The sequence below is a fragment of the Piliocolobus tephrosceles genome, chromosome 5 (genome assembly GCF_002776525.5).
Source record: "Piliocolobus tephrosceles isolate RC106 chromosome 5, ASM277652v3, whole genome shotgun sequence".
Lineage (NCBI taxonomy): Eukaryota > Metazoa > Chordata > Mammalia > Primates > Cercopithecidae > Piliocolobus > Piliocolobus tephrosceles.
In genome coordinates this window covers 892,734-907,795 of record NC_045438.1, presented here as the reverse complement: position 1 = coordinate 907,795, position 15,062 = coordinate 892,734, and positions in this window count along the sequence as shown.

Genomic DNA, 15,062 nt, shown 5'->3' with positions numbered 1-15,062 from the left:
CTCTGCACAAGAACCTGTACTAAGTGCTTGTTTGTAACACCAAATTCCCTGTCTCCCCTCACCTGGGACTACTCTTAACTTCCAATCTGTTCTTCCCCCTCCACAAACCATTCTCAGTACAGCAGCCAAAGTAGAGTTTATAAGAATACAAACCATGTCACCATCCCTGTTTTAAGCACAAGGCCTTGCATGGCTTCCCAGTACCTGGAGGGAAGTCCCACACAGTCTGGACCCTGCCAGTCCCTGCAACTTCATCTTCTGTTGTGTTGTACATTGTTTTGGAACTCTGGTAAATAGATCTGTTTTTATTTCACTTAAGGTTTCTAATAGGTTTTTACAGAAATATGAGAAAGCTGATGGGATTTATTTCGGATTATTTGTAACTAGGTAATTATTTCTGAACATTACTTAGGTAATTTTTTTGTAATACACATGTCAAATGAATACACTGAAAAAACCAATTCTCCCCCAAACCCTGAATTTCTTTTTCATATAGTTTGAACTCGTATTTAAGTTTCAGTAAAGGAAAAAAAAAAGGAAAAGCTCTTATAAAGTGTTATATTCTCACTACCGAAGCAGGGATAGGGTAAACCAATGCACGGTAATGAGAATTATGAGAAAATGCTGACACTTTGTTTTATACTTGTCTATTTATTCAAATCTGTCTCCTCTCACCCTATTTTGTTTTTATGCCTCTGTCAACCTGAATGAGTATGTACTGGGCAGAATATAAAAATAAATTTTCTGTTATTTGTCATAATGGTGCTTTTTTGCACCACTACATTTAGTCTGATTTCATATTTAAATAAACCTGTAAATTTGGAGTAGTTTTACTAACCCATTAACATTTTCTGTGGGGATTAAAAAAATAGTCTGTGAAGTTTTACCATGGCAAGAATTTTTTTCCTCTGTTTTCTTTCTGTCACTTTTTTTTTTTTAAAAAACTAAGGTAAAAAAAAAATGTGGCGGTACATCCTTAAGTGTTAAGATTCCCCAAAACGAACAAACAAAAGATGATAAAGACATTGGTTTAGTTTTAGTAGTTCTTTGCATTCCAAAATAAATAAGTAAAACAGAAAATAATTCCTACTTAAATATTCTTGGGCAAGATCATTAGGTGATATTTATTAATTTAGTGTGATCTATATAAACTGACACTTTTGGCTGTTTTGAAAAGTTTTCAACGAGTCATTAGATTTCCAATTGCACATTTTAAAGAAAATGTTTTTAAAAATGTGGATATTCAAGTAAGAAGATATCTCAAATTCATATATTTGAAACACTTGGTGTATATTTTTCTATGACTTATGAGTTGCTGCTCGTTTTTGAGGTTTTTTTTTTTTAGAAATCTTCTCTCATTAGCAGTCCCTTAAAATGTCCCAATAACTTGGTTAACTTTTGCAAATAACACTTATGCAGTAATCAGTAAGGAAATAAATATCACTCACAAAAGTCATAAAATAAAACTTAATTCAAGATAGTTAATAGCATTCTTCTACTTTTTCTTCCACTTCTGCTTTCTTCCACTTTTTAGATCTACAGATATAGAGAGATACAGATATACCTATAGACAGATTTTGGCTTTGTTACTGGGCATTTGCATACAAGCATATATTTTGTTTTAACCAATCATTTTTGCACTCTACCTTAGTAGCTTTCATGACCTCTATTGACTCAATAGACTATAAGAACAGATGCACTGCTGTACTGATTTTTTAAATTGTATATTTGCTTTAGAGAGAGATAAATTGAATAGGAAGGACTAGAAAAAATGATCTAACCAAATCCTAAGATAGCAAATTTGATACATGATGATCAGGTACTAATTCAGCCCTTCCTTTCCTCTTCAGCAGACTACTCTGGTTTACTCAGAATGTGAGGGGGGACAGGCAGCTATCTTTCCATGTGGCCTAGTGACCAGCAGCATCAGCATCACCTAGGAACTTGTTAAAAAGGCAAATTCGTGAGCCCCATCTCAGACTTGCTGTATTAGTCAGCGTTCTCCAGAAAAAGAGAACATATTCATCTATATCTATCTATATCTGTACCTACATATCTGAAGATTTGTTATAGGAATTGGCTCACACGATTATGTTGGCCAAGGAGTCCCACAGTCTGCCTGCCACTTGTATACTGGAGATCCAGAAAAGCCAGAGGTGTAATTCAGTCTGAGTCTGAAGGCCACTGGGGAGCCAAACCTGAGGGCATGAGAAGATGAAATGATATAGCCAAGCTGAAGAAGTTAGGCAGGAACAGAGGGGAAGTTCCTCCTTTCTTAGCCTTTTGTTCTACTCAGACCCTCTCTGGACTGGGTAACGCCCAAGCACACTGGGGAGGGCGATCTACTTTACTGAGTCCACCGACTCAAATGCTGATTTCATTCAGAAACATCCTCCCAGACACACCCAGAAACAATGTTTAATTTGAGTACTCCCACAGCCCACCCAAGTTTAAGCATCACACTTAAAATTAAGCATCACACTTGTTTAATAAAAAGCCAGGGTGTGAGGTCTAGTAATTTGTACTTTAACAGAGCTTCCAGGTAATTTTGATTTTGGCACAGTTACCTAGAAAAGAACAGTGCTCCATGCAGAAGAATATCATTGATTTATTACATATGGCTGTATTCTGCCTCTTTCTTCACTGAGCCATGCCCTTTCTCTGGGTAACTTGACATGTAGGACATGTATATGCAGCTTTAGATGGGAGAAAAGAGAATAATTCTCTATCCTCTCTATGTGATCTATACCAGTTAGGACTTTTTTTTGTTACATGAGGCAGAAATTCCAGCACAAACCAGCTTAAGTAAAAAAGAGTGAGACCAGGTGCAGTGGCTCACACCTGTAATCCCAGCAATTTGGGAGGCCAAGGCAGGAGGATGGCTTGAGCCCGAGCGTTTGAGACCTGCCTGGGCAACATGGCAAGACTCTGTCTCCACAAAAATAAAAACTTAGCCAGATGTGGTGACTTATTGTAAAGTCAAATGTTTTGTCAAAGACCCCTGTTATCAAGAAGGACTTAAAATAATCATTAACTTTAGAGTTTCACTTTATCAGCATTAGATACTAATTTTTTAGTCACCAATAGTTTTGATAGTGATAGGTGACTGTTGCTAAATAGGGCTACTAAATATCAGAATTTTTTTATAATATTCTATATGCTAAATAATAGCTAAAAATTAATGAACAGGTAAAGGGATAGCAACAAAGTATGGACACTTATTAATCTTATGTTTGCATTCTTGGCAATTCTAGTGTCGCCCTCTGATAACAACATTAACCACTTCACTACTCTTTTCATGATTTTCTTGATTTACAGAAGTCAAAAGTAATCTAATCTTTTCCTACATTCTGGGGAATATAAGAGACTTAAATTTTAATTCATTTATTCTTTGGCTTTCTTTAGCATCAGCTTTTAAGTTAACAGGAAACATTCTTCTGTTATCTAAAGCTTGGCTCACTCCTGGCTTTACTAGTCTGGCTTTACTGGTTAATAAAAACATGGAATCCTCCTATCTCAGGGGAAATGGAAGTTTGATGCTAATTACTAAAGCAGTTTTCTTTTCCTTTTTTTTTTTTTTTTTTTTTAATTTGAGACAAGGTCTTGCTCTGTTGCCCAGGTGGGAGTCAGTGGCATGATCATGGCTTACTACATCCTCAACCTCCCAGGCTCAAGCAGTCCGCCTACTTCAGTCTCCTGAGCAGCGGGGACTATAGGCATGCACCAGCACCAGCACGCTCCGCTAAAATTTTAGATTTTGTATGAGTTCTCACTGTGCTGCCCAGGCTGGTTTTGAACTCTGGGCCCAAGTGATCCTCCCACCTGGGCAACAGGTGCAGAAGTACACTATTGCTTTTCTCCTAAGCATTGCATTAGCATAGGGTAAATACGTGGAATTTATGTAATCAAGCTTCTATAACCATAGAAAGGCATTATAGCGTAATGGCTAATAGCACACACTTAAGAACCCCATTGTCAGGGTTTAAATCTTGGCTCTGTCACTTAATAATTGGATAAATTTGGGCAAATTACTCCATCTTTCTGACTGTGCAGGGTTCCCACTTGTAAAATGGAGCTAGTAACAGTGTCTGCCGTATTAGGTTGTGGTGAGAATTAAATTAGTAAATTTGTTAAAGTACACAGAACAGTGCTCAGTGCATTACAGACACTATATTAGTGTTTATTGCTATGTTAACATGGAATTGCTTCTATCACTTAAATAAACAATTGATTTCTAGAGAAAATTATAGATCATTTAACAGGCTGGAAGAAAACTATATAGGCTAATTACAAGAAATTTTTCAAGTAATTTCTCTAGAATATGCACATATGTAAGTTATGTGAAGGGAGCAGGGGGAAGGAAGGTGGAAAACTGAGGGAAAATTGCTTGAGGATGTAGGGAACTAAATAATGGACCTATAAGTCAAAAGGTTTGTACTTTGGAGTTCGGAATCTGCTGAGTAAAGTCCATCTGTGAGATTTTAAACAAACCATTTGCCCAATTTGTACCATTTAACTTGAAGTTTAAAGGCATTAGTTCTTGACATAACACAAAGTGAAAATGTAGGTAAGGACATGCAATAAGAAACCAAAGAGAGGATAATAGTAATCCCCGCTTTATCTACATCGCGAGGCTGTTGTGAAGATGAAATAAAATAGGCCGGGCGCGGTGGCTCAAGCCTGTAATCCCAGCACTTTGGGAGGCCAAGGCGGGAGGATCACGAGGTCAGGAGATCAAGACCATCCTGGCTAACACGGTGAAACCACGTCTCTACTAAAAAATACAAAAAACTAGCCGGGCGAGGTGGCGGCGCCTGTGGTCCCAGCTACTCGGGAGGCTGAGGCAGGAGAATGGCGGGAACCCGGGAGGCGGAGCTTGCAGTGAGCTGAGATCCGGCCACTGCACTCCAGCCTGGGCGACAGAGCGAGACTCCGCCTCAAAAAAAAAAAGAAATAAAATAATATGTGTAACAATGCTTTATAAACCGTACAGCCTCATAGAAATGTAAGATGATGTCTTTGTAGTTTATTCCTGTAACTACATAATATTACAAGGACATGCTTGATGTAAACAAGTCAAAGGTAAACAGTATTATTTTTCCTAAGATCCCAAAATAGAGACATTTGGTGTCCTCAGTGGCAGGATGGAAATGAATTTATGTTAACTGGGGCATTATATGCACAAAAGATTAGAAGAACCATAAATACTTTTACTACCCAGGAGAAATATGTCACAAAATAAAATCATATTTTCATTTTCTTGTCCCAGCCTGAAGATGATGCTAAGAAAAAAAATGAATTTTCTACTTCATTACCTCAACTAATAATGTGTTGAGTACTAGGTGCAAAGAGAGGAGGAATAATTATTTTGTTTTGAATAAAGGCAACATGAACATAGGATTAATTTAACTTTTGCTTAATCATTTGTAAGTTAGTAGCAGTATTTTCTGTCCTTTACTAGATATTATTCACACTTACCTACACATGAAACCCTCCATTTCCCTGTCTTTACATGTTACAGGTTTTTGTTTGTTTGCTTTTGTTTTTGAGACAGGGCCTTTCTCTGTCACATAGGCTGGAGTATAGTGACATGATCAGGGTTCACTGCAGCCTTGACTTCCTAGGCTCAAACTATACTCTCAGCTCAGCCCCCCAAATAGCTAGGACTACAGGTGTGTGCCACCATGCCCATCTACTTTTTTTTTTTTTTTTTTTTTTTAAGTAGAAATGAGGTCTCACCATGTTCCCAGGCTGGTCTCAAACTCCTGAGCTCAAGTGATCCTCCTGCCTCTGCCTCTCAAAATGCTGGGATTACAGGCATGAGCCACTGTGCCTGGCTCTATTTTATAGTTTTGTTTTTCTTTTTTCCCTTTGTTGTTATATCTTCTAATATAAAATAATTGAAAAATAGGAATTGAAAAAAGTTTTCTGTAAAATTTTTGAATTTTTTTGAATAGGATGAGATTTGTTAAGAATAAAAACCTTTGGCATATTCAATGCCCAATGTTAAAAAAGAAGAATAAATACCTGTATTTGAAGAACCAAACTGAAATATCATTATATCTTCAGATTTTTCCAGTGATTCTATAAAACTTCCTGATTATAATAGTAAAAATTCTGGAAAAACAAACCAGTAGGTCATTATTAATTAACTAAATTATTAAACTAAACTAGAGACATACACAACAGAAAAGCCAGATTATTTCAATAAAAATAACGGGAATAAAGGGGAAGACTGCTTCTGAATTGTAGTGATTATTAAATCACTGAATTGTAGTGATTATTAAAATCAAATGGTTATCATAATTATGTGTTTTTGTGTGTGTTTGTAAGATCCCCCATAAGTATGTTCTTTAATTTTCTTTGGTAGAAAATTCTCTAAACTAATAATTACTTGAAATTTCAGCATATTTCATTCTACTTTTTAAACTACAATATTTAGAAAGGTCAAGAGTTGCCTGAGGATGGAATGTAATATTAATAAATTCCATAAAATGCAAGGAAAGGAATACTCCAGTACTGTATACAGTTTGCTACTGTTTGTTCCAGACACAGTATTATTACTGTATATTCAGAAAAAATATTTCCAGTAGACAAGTGGTTATCTTTAGAATAAGGATCAGGCAAGCTAATATAGTCCCATGTAGCTCTGGTAAAATATCTAGATGCTATCTTTGTTGGAATAGTAAACCTGAGAATTTTCATTCATCAGTAATATAAGTTAGTTCCATTTGCCTACCTGAGATGGTTGCCAAGAAATGTTGCTCAGTCAAAAAGTAAATTACCAGGTAATATCGTCTGATTCTGTTTATATTAAAACTACAAGAGATTAAATTTATATAATAACATGAAATGGAAACCAATGTGTTTCCACTGCACCTATATGCTGTGGAAGTTTACTTTTCTATCCTGTGAAAATATATACATACATGCATGCACATATTCCTATATTCATGTGTGTGTGTGTGTGTAAATGGATAAAAGGATAAAGAGACAGATGAAAGGGGATTTTTGACTTTGCTCTACACACACTTTGGTGGTGTTTGATTTTTTAATAATAAGCATATAATTATGAATACTTTCAAAATTATAAAGTAAAAAGACACAAGAAAAAACTAATTAAAAAAGAAAAGAGGAGCTATAAATACACAGAAATATGTATATATGAGAGATCTATTCAAAATACATATTTTATATGAAAAAAGCAGAATACCATGATGTTGTCTTATTTATGTTAAAGAAAAAGAGAAGCAAACTGTGTGTTGAGAATGATGTTGAGAAAGTTTTATTTTTCTTCTACATACTTCTGTGTGAAAGTTTATACAGTAAGCATGTATTTATGTACTATTTGTGTTATTTACAAAGAATGTTTTTTGTATAGAATTACCTGATTTTTTTTTTTAACTAAAAAGTGAGTCATAGAGAAAAGGTTGAGGAACATTTCTTAACTATAGTATCTAAAATCTATTAAATGACTGAATAGGAAAAATTTTGTTTGTATAGGAATCTCAATATTAACCAGATGAGTCACTTGCAAACTTTGGCTGAAATCATTTCTGATACTTTCTTTTCTCAACCTCCCTAAGAGATTAAGTCCTTTATTTATTTCCTTTTTTTATTTTTATTTTTATTTTTTCCTTTTTGAAACAGGGTCTCACCGTCACCCAGGTTGGAGTGCAGTGCTACAATCACAGCTCAGTGCAGCTTCGACCTTTTGGGCTCAAGTGCTCCTCCCACCTCAGCCTCCCAAGGAGCTGGGACTACAGGAACATACCACTTCCAGCTTTTTTTTTTTTTTTTAAGTAGGGATAGAGTCTCACTATGTTGTCCAGGCTAGGCTCAAGTAATCCATCCACCTTGGCCTCCAAAAATGCTGGGATTATAGGCATGGGCCACCATGCCCAGCTAAATCCCTTATTTCAACATCATTATTATTATTATTATTATTATTATTATTATCATTATTATTATTATTATTTTGAGATGGAGTCTCGCTCTGTTGCCCAGGCTGGAGGGCAGTGGCCGGATCTCAGCTCACTGCAAGCTCCGCCTCCCAGGTTCACACCATTCTCCTGCCTCAGCCTCCCGAGTAGCTGGGACTACAGGCACCCACCACCACGCCCAGCTAATTTTTTGTATTTTTAGTAGAGATGGGGTTTCACCGTGTTAGCCAGGGTGGTCTCGATCTCCTGACCTCGTGATCCGCCCGTCTCGGCCTCCCAAAGTACTGGGATTACAGGCTTGAGCCACCGCGCCCGGCCACAACATTATATTTTTCATGTTTAATATCTCTGCTTAGATCTTCTTAATTGCTTCATGTTTTCAATATTCTCTCCATCCTTGATAAAGGTATTATGAGTATTTTAATCTTAAACATCTTAAGAAGCATTAAGTCTTATTTAGTCTTATTCAATTTGATTTATTAGTTTTGCTTTCTCATGGATAGTTGAATCTTTTTTTCATAGAGCTTGCATTTGTACTCCTTAGATATCTGTGTTTTCCTGTGTGTTCCTATTTGTGGAATCGCCATCTTCCTTGGCTGGTGATATGTACCTGAAGAGAGGGATGATGGCTTGGATCCTAGCTGACCCTCCTCTTGATGAAAGTATACATGTGTGTTAGAGGGTGGCTACCATAGGGAAAAGAGCCTCTGATTTTGCATCCTGTAACCTGCCTTTCTTTCTCCCCAACCTGTGCGGAGCACTGCTGTTTTCTGCGAGGTGCTTCTTCCTCTCATAGCTACTCAGCAGGGACTCAGTGATGGTGCTAGGAAGCCATTTAGTCCTGCATTGGGGGATTATTCTATACTTCCTATTCACTTAGAGTCCCATGGTGCCTAGATGAACTGACTTCCCTGGCTGGTGCCAGGCTGGAGCTTATGTTTCCTGCCTACCCCTTGAATCAAGTATGGCAAAGTAAGCAGTGAGTTGGCTAGTAAACGTGAAGCAAGAGAAGCCCACAACTACAAAGCTTTCCTCTGGGTTCTGTAGGGTTTGACTTACCTTCTGGTTCTCCATGGGCTTTTCACAGTCTTTGATTTGAGTTCCAGGATCCATCAAAGACCGTTTTAACTTTGTGGCATCTCCAGGTTTTGGCTCAACGGAAGCACAGAACATCCCATGCTTATTCACAATTCTGCCCACTGTATTAACTTCAGCTTGGAATGTATCCACCCCTAAATCTCCTCCTTTATGTCTTCCATATACTTCAGGTCCAGCTATGCTGTTCTCTCAGGGAAGCCTGGCTCATAAATTAATACACATGTCTCCTTATGCTTTTCTATCATGATAGTGACAATTGGGATTATATAGAGATTTCTTCAATACTCAGCTATATCTCCCAAGAGTTCGAGGCTGCAGTGAGCCATGATTGTGCCACTGAACTCCAGCCTAGGCAACAAAGCAAGACCTGCCTCAGGAAAAAACAAACAAACAATGATCAACTATCTCTCTAGATGCTAAGGTTCACAAGGGCAAGGGATATATTTGTCTTTCTTGTTTAGTGCTTTATTTATGGCATCTCACACAGTGCGTAGACAATCATGGAGACTTCATGAATATTTTTAAATAAAAAAGTAAAGGGAAGGAAGAACAAAGGGAAGAGAAATAGATATATTTTGTTAAACTGTAATGTAATGCATATTTATTGGACAGCAATCTAATTCTGATTTATAGTCGCATCTGTAATATATAAAGACAGAACCACATACGCACTTAATCCTCGGTGCTGAGAAACATATGGCCTACTTCTTTTATTAGCATCTTGATATAGACCAAAAGTAAATGAATTTTCTGGAGCAGAAACATAATGCATTATAAGATCAAATAAAAATTAATTCTGGATTTTCCCCTGGGATAACAGGGTCTCACCTGTTACAAATGATAACAAAGAATGAATGAATAATAAAGTATCAACTGTGTGTAAAACTGTTATGAATGGTCTGTGTTTGGTGGCTCATACTGTAATGTCAGCACTTTGGAAGGCTGAGGTGGAAGGATCACTTGAGGCCACGAGTTCAAGACTAGAAGAGGTAACATAGCCAGATCTTGCCTCTACTAACACAAAACAAATTCGCTGGATGTAGTGATGCATACTTTCTCAGGAAGCTGTAACAGAAGGATCCCTTGAGCCCAGGAGTTTGAGGCTGCAGCAAGCTATGATTGCACCACTGTCACTCCAGCCTGGGAGACACAGCCAGATCCTGTCTCTAAAGGAAAAAAAAAAAAAAAAAAAAAAAAACTATCGTGAACTATCGTGAATGAGTAAGAGATTGTAGAATTCGCAGGATTTAAAGACTTTTTTACTTACAAACCTTAAAAATGTGTGAAACATTTAGCAAAAATCAAACTTTCTTTTCTGAAAAAATGACCACTGGCAAGGTGTGGTGGCTCACACCTGTAATCCCAGCTATTTGGGAAGCTGAGGTGGGAAGATTGCTTGAGGCTAAGAGTTTGAGACAACCCCAGACACATAGTGAGACCCCCATCTCTACAAAAAAATTTAAAAAATTAGCTGGGGGTGGTGGCACATGCCTGTGGTCCTAGCTACTCAGGAGGCTGAGGTGGGAGGATTGCTTTAGCCTGTGAGGTCAAGACTGCAGTGAGCAGTGATCGTGCCACTGTACTCAGGCCTGGATGTCAGAGTGAGACTCTGTCTCAGAAAAAAACAAAACAAAACAAAACAAAACAACAACAAAAAAAAACATGCCCACAGGAAACCAGTGAAAGCTAAATACTCCTAGAGCAGTGAAGAAAAAAAAGAAAATGCTGGACACTGTGGTTCATCCTGTTTTCCCAGCACTTCAGGAGGCCAAGACAGGAGGATCACTTGAAGCCAGGTGTTCGAGACCCATCTGGGCAACAAATGAGACCTTGTCTCTACAAAGAAAGAAAAAAGGAAATAATAGGCACACTTTCGAGATCCTTCTTCTAAACTCTTTAACAATTAAATGAGTTGCTATCTATTCTAACATAGAAATGAGTTCCTTGGATCATTGTCTACATGTTTTCTAAACCAGATAATACGCTCATTGGCATGTTTCTCTGGTTCTCAGATGCTATTAATTCCTAAAGGCTTTTAAATACCATACGGTGTCAATACATAAAGTGATGTTATAATCTCAGATTATATTCTGTCTGGGGCCCCAAGATATGGTAGGAACACTTGGTGTGTGCACGGTATCCACTTATTTAATCTAATTCTTCCTCTCTGGTGCAATAATTTAATCTCATTGACACATATAGCTGGGAATGAACAAAGCTTCTCTTGTTACTTTGATGTAACAGAATAAATTCACCCATTTCCCCTTCTCATATCTATTAAGTTCTCTAGAGTTGTCATCTTAATTTGTGATCTGCTATTAGAAGGTGATGTTAATTACTTTATAACAATATAAACAAGAAATTTTTTATCTACAAAATCTTGGTTTTTCTGGGTGCTAATGTCTTACACAATGTAATTTATTTTCAGTGCCAATTTGTTTTGTTCTTTTTGTTTGCTATCGTGCCAACTTTTACTGCCTCATGTAAAATGCTCACTGTGGAAGTTATCAACTACCAATTAAGAGAACTCCAAGTGCTAGGAAGGAAGATGAAACAAAGCTCTCAGCACACAGGGCTTATACTGATAACGGGAAAGTACTAAATTAAGACTAATTCACACAACTTCAGAGTATGACTCAGAAGTTCATGAGTCATGAGCTTTCATGGAGCAAGGGCAGGCAATATACAGGGAACAGGTCAGTGTATACAGAAACAGGCTGAACAGTGCACAAATCAGTAATAGATTTCTGAGTTGCAAAGATGCGTATTACAACTGGGACCATCATGTCCATAAAGGATAATAATTCCTGTGGAGAAATCAGCGGTTTTTCAAGTGATGCCAAACAGAGTACATTGTAAAATAGAAGTTCAATTTATTTTGAGCTTGTCACTGTGACTATGAATTTCCAGTTTGAAAGGAAGATTTTGGGAGTGCTTCATGAAACAACTGGGCCATAGCTACTTGAAGCCATGCTATGAGGAGAGAAATAAAAGCAGGGTACTTTGTGCCAAGTCATCTGTGCTTGTGGGCTCATTCTCAATATTTTCCTTGCCATGTAATTGGCCTAAGTCTATGATTATCCGACTCCCTGTCCATCCCTGCATTGTAAACCTGCAGTCCTTTTGGTGTGAAACTCTACTTTCCAATATGTCTCTTTGTCACACTATGGACCATATTGTTTGTTTCCACCCTTGGACCCCTGTTCTGCCAGCCCTGCTAGGGAGGTCACAGTAAACCTAACTTTCTCTGGGATTTTGATTTCCCCCTTGGTTTTCAGCTTGCCTGCCACTGCCTTTACCCTCAACCCACGTACATGCACACAAAAATTCTTCACTTTATTTTCCAACTACTTGAGGTGTGTTACCTCCCAGCCAGAGTCAGTGGTGGACTTGTTACAGGTTTTCCTAGACAAAGTCTATTGGGTGGAGGAGATACACCGAAGGCCATTGATTCCTAGGTCAGCGGGAAATCAAATAAGGATTCGATGAAGTGGAAACTGTGAATATGGTAACTGGGAATAGAAGTAATCGAGGGATTTTTTTTAATTTTTAAAATTTTTTTGTAGAGATAGTGTCTCACTATGTTGCCCAGTCTGGTCTTGAGCTCCTGGGCTCAAGCAATCTTCTCATCTTGGCTTCCCAAAATGCTGAGAATACAGGAGTGAGCCACCACATCCAGCCAGGATTTTTTTTTTTTTTTTTTTAAAGAGGAGAGTGTCGGCCGGGCGCGGTGGCTCAAGCCTGTCATCCCAGCACTTTGGGAGGCCCAGACGGGCGGATCACGAGGTCAGGAGATCGAGACCATCCTGGCGAACACGTGAAACCCCGTCTCTACTAAAAAATACAAAAACAAAACTAGCCGGGCGAGGTGGCGGCGCCTGTAGTCCCAGCTACTCGGGAGGCTGAGGCAGGAGAATGGCGGGAACCCGGGAGGCGGAGCTTGCAGTGAGCTGAGATCCGGCCACTGCACTCCAGCCCGGGTGACAGAGCGAGACTCCGTCTGAAAAGAAAAAAAAAAAGAGGAGAGTGTCAGATGAGGTAGGATAAGTGGTTACATAATCGAAGTGACAAGAAGACCCAGAAACGATGAAAGTACAAAGTGAGAGAAGAACTTATTTGGTGGAAGGTTGTAGGAACACTGGTCTGAATTTTTGGTGGGAAAACACAGAAAACAAGAAATAAATGGCAACTTCTAGTCCATTATTCTTCTTTCATTGAATTATTATGTCTGTGAGGAGGGCAGATTGCAGGTGGTATGAAATAGTGGCACAAAGAGCAGATTCTGTATTCAAACAAACTCAGCTCCCCTGGCTACTATTATATGAACTTGGGTGGGTACAAAATCTCTCTGGGACTTGTAAAGCAGACCTAGTAGTTGTAGCTACTTCTTTGAAATAGTTGTCTGTTCAGTGTCTTCCTCTACCTCCTAAACCCCCTGCCATCAGGATTTTGGCCCCTTCATGCCTCCACCGTTACTGTGGTCACCAATAACATCATGCCACCGGATGCCACACTCCATTCTCAGGATTCATCTTACTTGACATATCAGCTGCATTGACACGGTTAAGGCCTTCTTCCTTCTGGATCCAGGAGTGTCCAATTTTTTGGCTTCCTTAGGCCACATTGGAAAAAGAATTGTCTTGGGCTACACATAAAATACACTAACACTGACGATTGCTGATGAGCTAAATGGCAAAAAAAAATCTCATGATGTTTTAATAAAGTTTATGAATTTGTGTTGACCTCATTCAAAGCTATCCTGGTGAGTTGGACAAGCTTGTTCTAGATTTACTTTTACTTTTTCTCTTGGCTTCAAGGACACTGTACTTTCCTGGTTTTCCTCCCATGCCGCTTGTTGCTGCTTTTTGGGTCTCCTTTTGCTTGCTTCTCCTCTTCTCTCCAAATGCTCAATGTTGAAGTTCCTCAGAGTTTAGTTCTTTTTCTTCTCATCTACATTCCCTTCCTTGCCATCTCAACCAGTCATATGAAATTACATTCTATATCTATGTCAGACTCTCAAATTTTTATCTCTAACACAGACCTGTTTCTTAAACTTCAGACTTATATGCTAAAATGCTAGCTGAAAAACCTCCATTTGGATGACTAATGGATACCTCAAACTTAACACATCCCAAATGGGACTTCTAGTTTTCTCCCCGTAAAGTTTTCTACTTTCAGTCTTCATCCTGTCATTTGATAATGATTCCAGGCCAAATTTCTGGAGTCGATCTTTTATCTGCTCTTTCTCTTATATCCCACACCTAACTCTTCTGCGCTATACCTAATCCTGTTGCCTCCATCTTCAAAATATACCTGGTCACTTACTACTTCCTGTGGTCCCATTCCAGTTCAAAAGTCATCCTTTTCACCTAGATTATTGCAACGATTTCTTAACTGATCTACCCTTGCCTTACCGCAGTTTATTCTTTATAGAGAGTCAGAGTAAGCATAAGTCAGATTGCATCAGTCCTCTGCTTCAAGCATTCCAGTGACTTCATATCCCACTCAGGGTAAACGCCAATGCCTACAAGTCCATCTTCTCTACTCCTCACCCCAAGTATTTCTCTGATCTCATCTCCTTTTTCTACTTTCTACCTCCCTTACTCATTTCTGACCAGTGAGGCTTACCCACTCAGTGAGGCTTACTATGACAATCTCATTTAAAACTACAACCTGCCCCCACCTCTGGCACCCTTGATCCTCCCCTTAAATTGCTTGATCCTCTGCTTAAATGGCTCTATTTTTCCATAGCACTCACCACCCGCCAAAAATCTATATATATTTATTTTATTTTATGTATATATAATTTATATATTATATATATAATTTATATATATTTTATATATATAAATAGTATATATAATACATAATATATAAAATATATTATATATAAAAATATATATTTTAAAATATACTATATAAAAATGTATATTTTAAATATAATATATATTTTTAATATATATATTCTCTCTCTCTCTCTCTCTCTATATATATATATATATATATTTTTTTTTTTTTTTT